Source organism: Pelophylax lessonae (genome assembly GCF_965119305.1).
Source record: "Pelophylax lessonae genome assembly, chromosome: 11".
Taxonomy (NCBI): domain Eukaryota; kingdom Metazoa; phylum Chordata; class Amphibia; order Anura; family Ranidae; genus Pelophylax; species Pelophylax lessonae.
Window position 1 is genome coordinate 164960546 of NC_138778.1, and position 9609 is coordinate 164970154.

A 9609-nucleotide genomic window follows, 5' to 3' on the forward strand; every position below is an offset into this window, starting at 1 on the left:
AATAGAGCTTTCTTTTGGTGGTATTTGATCACCTGTGTGATTTTTTGATCATGCGCTATAAACAAAAAAAGAGCGACAATTTTGCAAAAATAACAATATTTTTCACGTTTTTTTATATGAAATTCCCCCCCAAAAAAATGTAAAAATCAAAATTTTTTAACATTTTAGGCCAATTTGTTTTCTGCTACATATGTTTGGTAAAATAAATCTCAAAAAGCGTATTTTGATTGGTTTGCGCAAAAGTTATTGCGTTTACTAACTAAGGGAAAGATTTTTGTCATTTTTATTGTTTTTTTTTTTTAACGAGTAATGGCGGCGATCTGCGATTTTTATTGCGATACTGAGACATTGCGACATACAGATCAGACCCTTGACTGACATTTTTGACACTTTTGGGGGTACCAGTGACATTACTACAGTAATCAGTGCTATACATATGCACTGTTACTGTAAAAATGACACTGGGTTGGGAGGGGTTAACTTTATTGGAGAGGGAGGGGTTAAGTGTGTCCCTAGGGGCGTGTTTCTTACTGTGATTGGATGTGGCTTTGTGTGTAACAGCACAGATCAACGGTCCTACATAGCAGGCCCGAGTGATCAGTGCTTTTATACAGGGGAGAGTGACAAGCGGCTTTGTTTACATTAGCCGCCTGCCTTACTCCCTCTCCACCCGACGATCGCGAGTGACCGGCGGACATCGGGTCCGCCGGTCACACGCGCCGGCTTTTTGGGGTACGAGTGGGGGCGGGAGCGCGCCTCCGGCGGCGCGCACTCGCCCCCTATTCGCTCCCAGGCTAGTGACGTACCGGTACGTCACTTTGCCTGGGAGGGGCTGACCGCCGCCGTATATAGTAGGGCAGCGGTCGGCAAGTGGTTAAAAGAGGAGCATTTACAGGCTGGGGAAAAAAAAAAAACATCACCAACACACTCGGTATTTGAGCGGAAAAAATGTGGAATTCACATAAATGTGCATAAACACTAGATGCATTTAGGCGCATTTCGATGTTTATGCATTCCAATGGCCCAAATAAATGAATATTTTGGCCAATAGAAAGCATTAAGGAATGTAAACATGTGTGCAATACGTGGCTTTCACAGTGTTTTTTTAAGCGTTTTTTCCCCTGCCACGTGAAAAGATGTTCAGAGGCACTGAACAAGCGCTCAGTGTGCATGAGGCCTAAGAAAATAGGAAACTGTCAATGCTGACCCCTTCTGAAAATGATAATTGTATATCGATGTTATGCTAACCCTAAGGCTGCAGTACTTTGAGTCGCTAAGAAAAGGCACATGTACAGTATAAAGAACCTATGAGTAAAGGCAGAAGTCCTTATAGTGATTGTAAGTGGTCACCTTGTAAAACAACCTTTTAAGTTTTAAATAGAAATGATTAAAAAAAATAAAAATAATAAATAAAAAGGCAAATATTTTTTGTATAGACATAAAATAAACCATTATAAATACCTTTTTCCCTTTTTTATAAGTGATCACATTCCCTCTGTTCTCAGCTGCATAAGGAGGGAGAGGGAGGAGAAGCAGCAGCACACTGAGCTTCCCAGTGAATGGCTGTGAAGGGGAGGTGTGTCAAGACAAGTCTGATCATTGGAGGAGAGCAGACTGAATTCCCAGCACAGCTAGAGAACCGACCACAGTGTGCTTTACTGCTTAGTGTGGTCAGTTTTTAATAGGAAAGCAAGGGGGCTAGCAGGATCACCTGGGATTTCACATATAGGAAGCAATACAAAGAGAACAGGACACTTTCTCATACAAGTACACGGTACAGCAGGCACATATCAGGAATATGAAGTGTTGGGGTAACAAATGCTTTAACTACTTCAACTCCACCCTATAGCAGTTTTACTGCTACAGGACAGCACCTGTGTGCCAGATCACCTTTATATACGTGATCCAGCTCTTCCGGGTAGGGGGCGCACATGCGGGCCACCAGCAGCTCGCTCCCATTGCGATCACACGCAGCAGGAGCCCAGCGGCGGGAACTGCAGACTCGATGTCTGTAGGCAACTGCCAATTGACCAGCAGAGAGGCATAGATGGCGGTCTGCCTATGTAAACAATGCAGATCACCGTTCTGACAGGAGGGAAGGCATGGATCCTGTTTTACTGGAGAGCAGGGACTAAGATCCACGTCTTCCCCTAGTAAAAGCACCTCCCACAGTTTAGAAAACACAGGATAGTCACACCATTATCCCTTTGATTGCCCCTGATGTTAACCCCTTCCCAGCCAGTGTCTTTAGTACAGTGACAGCGCACACTTATCACTGTATTAGTGTCACTGGTCCTCAAAGAGTGTCAAAAGTGTCAGTTAGTGTCAGAATGTCCGCCGCAATATTGCAGTCCCGCTGTAAGTCACTAATCGCCGCCATTAGTGTAGAAAAACCCCAAATAAATAGAAATATCCCATAGTTTGACACTATACCTTTTAGCTAATCAATTAATATACACTTATTGGGATTTTTTTTACCAAAAATACGTAGCAGATTTTTTTTACATTTTTTTATTGGATATGTTTTATAACAGAAAATAATTTCTTTTTTCTTTTTTTTAATTGTCGATTTTAATTTTATTTATAACATAAAAAATAAAAAATAAAACGCAGAGATGATCAAATACCACCAAAAGAAAGCTCTATTTTAGGGGAAAAGGGACATAAATGTTATTTGGGTACAGCATTGCATGACCGGGCAATTGTTAATTAAAGTGCCGTATTGCGAAAAATGGCCTTGTCATGAAGGGGGATAAGGCTAGATTCACAATTCTGAGATGACAGACATTGCATGTGAGTCACACTGCATTGCTTTGCAGGTCACATGCGATGCCTGTGCAATGCAAATTCAGCCATACAAACTGTATGCAAAACTTTTTTTTTTTTCATTTTGGATAAAGTAAAGCCCAATCTCGGCCAGTTCAGCAGGAACCAGCCGAGATTCGAGTTGCTAGCAATAATTACTGTGTTCTCCAGATGGGGATGACTCCCCCAAAACAGAAAGTAAGAGGAAATCCCTGCAAATTAAGAGAATCCCTTGGGGACCACTAGGCAGGGCCGATTCTGGGCGGATGCACCCCACCCAGGCGCCGCAAGCTGAGGCAGAGGTGGGGTGATGAAACTGTCAGTGCTGCTGCCTGGCTCCTATCACAGGATCTGCTTACACACAGATCCTCAGTGCCCAGGCGCTTCAGGCTGCTGTCTGGGGGGCATGGCAGGGCATTGATCCAGGAAGCGCCTAGGAGTAAAACAGGGAAGATTGTGCAGAATAATTGTACTGGGGGCAGACTGCTGCTCCCCCGTGTCATGTACAGTGCAGTGCTCACCATGTGATGTAATGTGTCCATAATGTCATCTACTGTAACTGTGCCCACTATGTCAGGTGGTGTGCCTCCATGTAATTTGATCTAATATACAGTGCCCACCATGTAATGTGCTGTGCCCAGCATACATTGCAGAGTGGAGTGCTCTCTGTGTAATCTGCTGTGCCCACTATGTCATGTGGTCATGTGGTGTGGTGTACCCATATGTAATGTGGTGTGGTGTGCCCACTGTGTATTGTGCTGTAATGTTCAGTGCCCTCCATGTAATGTGGAGTGGTGTGCCCCCCATGTAATATACTGTGCCTACCGTGTCATGCACTGTACTGTACAGTGCCCATTATGTAATGTGGAGTAGTGTGCCCTCTGTGTAGTGTGCTGTGCCCACCATGTCATGTGGTGTACCCATATGTAATGTGGTGTGGTGTGCCAATTGTGTAATGTGCTGTAATGTACAGTGCCCACTGTGTAATGTGCTGTGCCCACCATGTAATGCGGAGTGGTGTGCCCTCCATGTGATGTGCTCTGTCCACCATGTAATGCAGAGTGGTGTGCCCTCTGTTTAATGTGCTGTGCTTACTATGTCATGTGCGGTGCTGTGCTGTACAGTGCCCACCCTGTAATGCAGAGTAGTGTGCTCTCTGTGTAATGTGCTGTGCCCAACATCTCATGTGCTGTAATGTGTTGTGCCCACCATGTCATGTGCTGTACAGTGCCCACCGTGTAATGTGCTGTACCCACCATGTAACGTGAAGTGGTTAGCCCTCTGTATAAATGTGCTGTGCCAACTTTGTAATGTGCTGTGCCATGCCCATCATGCCATGTGCTGTGCCCACCATGTCATGTGCTATGCCATGCCCACCATGTCATGTGCTGTGCCCACCATTTCATGTGCTGTCCTGTATAGTGCCCACCGTGTAATGTGATGTGCCCACTATGTAATGCAAAGTGGTGTGCCCACCATGTAATGTGCTGTGCCATGCCCACCATGTAATGGGCTGTGGCCACTATGCCATGTAATGGGCTGTGCCAACCATGCCATTTGGTGTTCCCACAATGTAATGTGTTCTCTTCCCTGTGAGTTGAAACCTAATATGCCAGCGTAAGATCAGAGTTATCTGTTGTGGGAAGCAGCCTGAAATGGCAATCTCTGACAATCTCTTCACAGTCTCTGACCATCTCCTGTATCATGTCTGTAGTCTCTAACCATCTCTTGTATCATGTTCTCAGTCTCTGACTGTCTCCTTTATCATGTCCTCAGTCCCTGACCATCTTTTGTATCATGCCTGCAGTCTCCTACAATCTCCTGTAACATACCCACAGTCTCTGACCATCTTCTGTATCATGTCCACAGTCTATGACCATCTCTTGTATCATGCCCGCAGTCTCTGACCATCTCCTGTATCATGTCTGCAGTCTCTAACCATCTCTTGTATCATGTCTGTTGACTCTGACCATCTCTTGTATCATGTCTGTTGTCTCTGACCATCTCCTGTATCATGTCTGCAGTCTCCGACCATCTCTTGTATCATGCCCCCAGTCTCTGACCATCTCCTGTATCATGCCCGCAGTCTCTGACCATCTCCTGTAGTATGTCTGCAATCTCTTAACACATTGCTAATAGTATTAGTGGGGACTCTTATAGACTAATAGTCTAATGGACACCAAGAGGGCCTCTGTTAGAGACACTCCCCTCCAGGTCCCATTAGACCCCATTGTAGTCTCTAATGGGGCCTGGTGGGTGCTCTTTCTAACAGACTCTCTAACAGAGGTCCTCACTGTGTCTCATTAGAGGCTCTTCTCGTTCTGTATTCTGTTTATTGTTAAGAGATCATGGGAGGATCCCATGGTAAGCAAGACTCTTTAGGTGAGCATCTTTGTGTTTGAGTTGTTGCCATAGGAACATTTGTAAAGGGGAGACGTTAGTAAGATGACCACACCCATGTGGGGGGCACCAGAAATATTTCTGCACCCAGGCGTCTGTGAACCTAGGATTGGCCCTGCCTTCACTTTCAATGATAATAGTAAACAGGACAAACAGAGAGAGTGAATCTCCCTAATGGGATCACAGACAGCAATACAAACTGATGTTCTAATCTACAGTATTTCCACTGTGTCCAAAAGTAAAAAAAGTTTTGCCTTCAAAGAGTGACCAAACCAACTGTAGTAGCTATGGTAAAGAACTGTAACCTGTGGTCCCTGGCGGTGGTCATACAACAAAGTAAAAAAAAAAATAAAGGAACACTTTGAAAACACATCAGATCTCAATGGGGAAAAATAATATGCTGATATCTATACTGATATGGATTGGGTAATGTAACGGAACAGGGCACCCCGGACCGGGTACCTCCGTTGACAGATGCTCCTAGTGCTTTCCAAGGGCTCCAAGCACTCCACCAGACACTGTAGCCACTTCAGACTCCACAAACCGCCACAGCTTGGTTAGGGTTTTGTTGTCTCCTACCCACCCTGGACCTACGACAAGACTCCAGGTTCCTGTGGGTGAACCTCTCTTTCCCCAGAGAGTGCAGCAGAACAAGCTCTTACACAAGCTCTTACAAGAGCTTAGTGATCCTCTAAGGGAGTATGGAAGACCATAGCAATCCCTTGCAGCAGATTCCCCCAATAAGACTCTAGATGAGGGTGAAGGAACTCAAAACAACTTTATTGAACAAGACTTATATACAGAATTTGGAACATCCCGCCCCCAACAACCGCTTTCCTATTGGTCAATTGTAAAGTACCTGTGGTCCTCCATCAGGTCCTCCTTAGCTATGCAAATGAGGACTTGAAAATGAGTCAGCAGGGATTGGTCCAATAGCTTGACCAGAAGGACTGCCATGTGCAATGAGACAGAAGCCCCCAGGGGGCAATCAATGTACACAATAGCCAGACACAGAACAATGGGAGGTCATTAGCACTTAGCAATGCAAAAGGGCAATCCACATTCTCTCCCAATACACAACAAAAGGAATACCTGTCTGGCATTGAAAGATATGTAATATACACAGCATTTAGAAATTACAGATTTCATGGCAAATGGGAATAAATCTTAATATTTCTACATGGAGATATTGCTGGCAAATATGAAGCAATCCAAACCATTACTTATCTGTCTTTAAATTCCAGTGACGGTGAATGCTGTCACATATCTTCCCCCCAAAGGTAGACTAATCCGGGTACCAGACCTCCAATCGGTCTGTGCCTGAGTTAGTCGGGTAACAAGTCCCAAAGAGTCCATCCATCATGGCAGCTTCCTTGACAAAGTTCCACATAGTTTGTTAGTTTGTCTTGGCAAGGCTTATGGAGCTCTCATAGCCAATTAGTCTGTGAAAGTCTGGTTTGGGCAGGCCAGACTGGGCTTCTTGGGCACCCTGTGTCCCTAAAAGACACAGGGTGATTTAGACATAAGAGGAGCCTAGTAGGCTGAGAGAAGAACTTTCCAACCTCTCTAAGGTAGGCTGTGTTCCACAGGCCCTCCCAAAGTCTGCACCCACCCAGTACCCCAAACAAATTGTCAGGAAAACAGTGTTACTCACCCAGCCAACCTCTGTCTCTCTTGTAGCACATACCCACTGCTGTGGATAAGTGTGGACTGGCCCTTCTCCTGGGAGTTCTTTCAACCGCTGGAGAGAAGACAGGGTGGTGGGGCTCACTTCGTCAGGTTGTTGGGGATCTGGGCCGACTGTCCAGCATCCCTGGGGTGTACAAATGAGGACTGTAGCTTTTGCAGGTGCTGGGCAGAGGTTGGTAGCACTCTGCCCTGTTGCCAGCTCTTCTGCTGGGTTGGGATTGGCGAATACTACCCCCAAAACTTGGTTGGGGTCTGCTGCAGAGAGGAGGGATCGCTTACCTCCTCCTCCTGGTATTCCTGCGGGGCAGGTTGGGGATCTGGATCGGCCGTCCAGCATCCCTGTAGGTCTGGTGCAGAGACCACGGTCCCATCTGTACCATTGGGGTCAGGGCTGTTGTCTCCCTGTGGTTGGGGAGAAGGATTAGTTGTCTCCTCTCCCTGTAAGGTACACTGCTGCTTGGAAGGAAGGATGACACCTTCGACTCCCTGTAACTCCTGCTGTAGCTGGGGACCTGGGCTGGCTGCCCAGCCTCCCTGTAGGGCCGGTAGAGAGACCTCGGTCCCATCTCCACCTGCCATCGGTGGGTCTTCACAGTACCACCAGTCTATACTGTCTCTCCAACTGAAGGGTTGTGGGTCTGGATCTGCCACCCAGGACTCTGCTTGCAGAGTAGATTGGGGTGGAACGGAGCAGATCAGGCGTTGGTAGTCCTGCTCCAGTTCCCACTCCATTCTGAAAAGATAAATCAGGTCTGACCCCAAGTCATCCGCTTTGGGGAGACCCAGTAGGGCTTCCCTGGTGTCCTGGATTTCCCAGCACCGAAACTCTGCTGGACATCCAAAGTCCCTCTCCACCAAGGCCTCCCACAGCAAGCCCGGCCCACTATAGTCCTCACCTTCCGGCATATTGTCATCAGCCATCCAGTGGTCGTGCCGGGAGGCGTACCACTTTAGTGCCCGGTAAGCTTCATCCAGCCACAACTCCTTCCAAACCAGGTTCCACAGCTCCGTCACCCACTCATCCAGGGGTTGCTCTCCTAGGAAAGGTAACCGCAGGGCAACGTATACCTGCAACCGCTGTTCTTCGCTGGGAAGATTCTCTCTCCGCCTCCACAGCGCATTCTCTAAGGCCTCACACCACATTTCCTTTCAAGTGAAATCTCTCAAGTCCAGTATGGCTTCCTCTGATACAGGCCCATCCTGTTGGACCAAGTTTTGCTGCAACCTCCAGATAAACTCCTCCTCATATTGGGAAGCTGCACGGGTGTTAGCTCGCTCCATAACGTTACCGGTGTCTCCGAGCTGCTTCTCCTCACACTAGGACGCTATCCCACTGCTTGCCACCAATGTAACGGAACAGGGCACCCTGGACCGGGTACCTCCGTTGACAGATGCTCCTAGTGCTTTCCAAGGGCTCCAAGCACTCCACCAGACACCGTAGCCACTTCAGACTCCACGAACCGCCGCAGCTTGGTTAGGGTTTTGTGTCTCCTACCCACCCTGGACCTACGACAAGACTCCAGGTTCCTGTGGGTGAACCTCTCTTTCCCCAGAGAGTGCAGCAGAACAAGCTCTTACACAAGCTCTTACAAGAGCTTAGTGATTCTCTAAGGGAGTATGGAAGACCATAGCAATCCCTTGCAGCAGATTCCCCCAATAAGAGACAGGACTCTAGATGAGGGTGAAGGAACTCAAAACAACTTTATTGAACAAGACATATATACAGAATTTGGAACATCCCACCCCCAACAACCGCTTTCCTATTGGTCAATTGTAAAGTACCTGTGGTCCTCCTTCAGGTCCTCCTTAGCCATGCAAATGAGGACTTGAAAATGAGTCAGCAGGGATTGGTCCAATAGCTTGACCAGAAGGACTGCCATATGCAATGAGACAGAAGCCCCCAGGGGGCAATCAATGTACACAATAGCCAGACACAGAACAATGGGAGGTCATTAGCACTTAGCAATGCAAAAGGGCAATCCACATTCCCTCCCAATACACAACAAAAGGAATACCTGTCTGGCATTGAAAGACATGTAATATACACAGCATTTAGGAATAACAGATTTCATGGCAAATGCGAATAAATCTTAATATTTCTATATGGAGATATTGCTGGCAAATATGAAGCAATCCAAACCATTACTTATCTGTCTTTAAATTCCAGTGACGGTGAATACTGTCACAGGTAATATGTTAGAAACAAAAGGATGCCACATCGTTTGATGGAAATGAAAATTATCAACTTACACAGGGCTGAATTCAAAGACAACCCCAAAAATCAAAGTGAAAAAATTATGCAGCAGGGTAGTGTAATTTGCTGAAATTAAATTGCAGCAACTCAAAATGGTACTCAGTTTGTATGGCCCCATGTACTTGTATGCATGCCTGACAATGTCGGGGCATGCTCCTAATGAGACAACCGATGGTGCTCTGGGGTATTTCCTTCCAAATTTGGACCAGGGCATTACTGAGCCCCTGAACAGACTGACGTGCAACCTGGCGTGTCGGATGGACCGAAACATAATGTCCCAGAGGTGTTCTATTGGATTTAGGTCCGGCGAGCATGGGGGCCATTCAATGGTATCCAATTCCTTCAACCTCCAGGAACTGGCTGCATACTCTTGCTACATGAGGCCGGGCATTGTCGTGCACCAGGAGGAACCCAGAACCCACTGCACTAGCGTAGGGCCTGATAATGGGTCCAGGGATTTA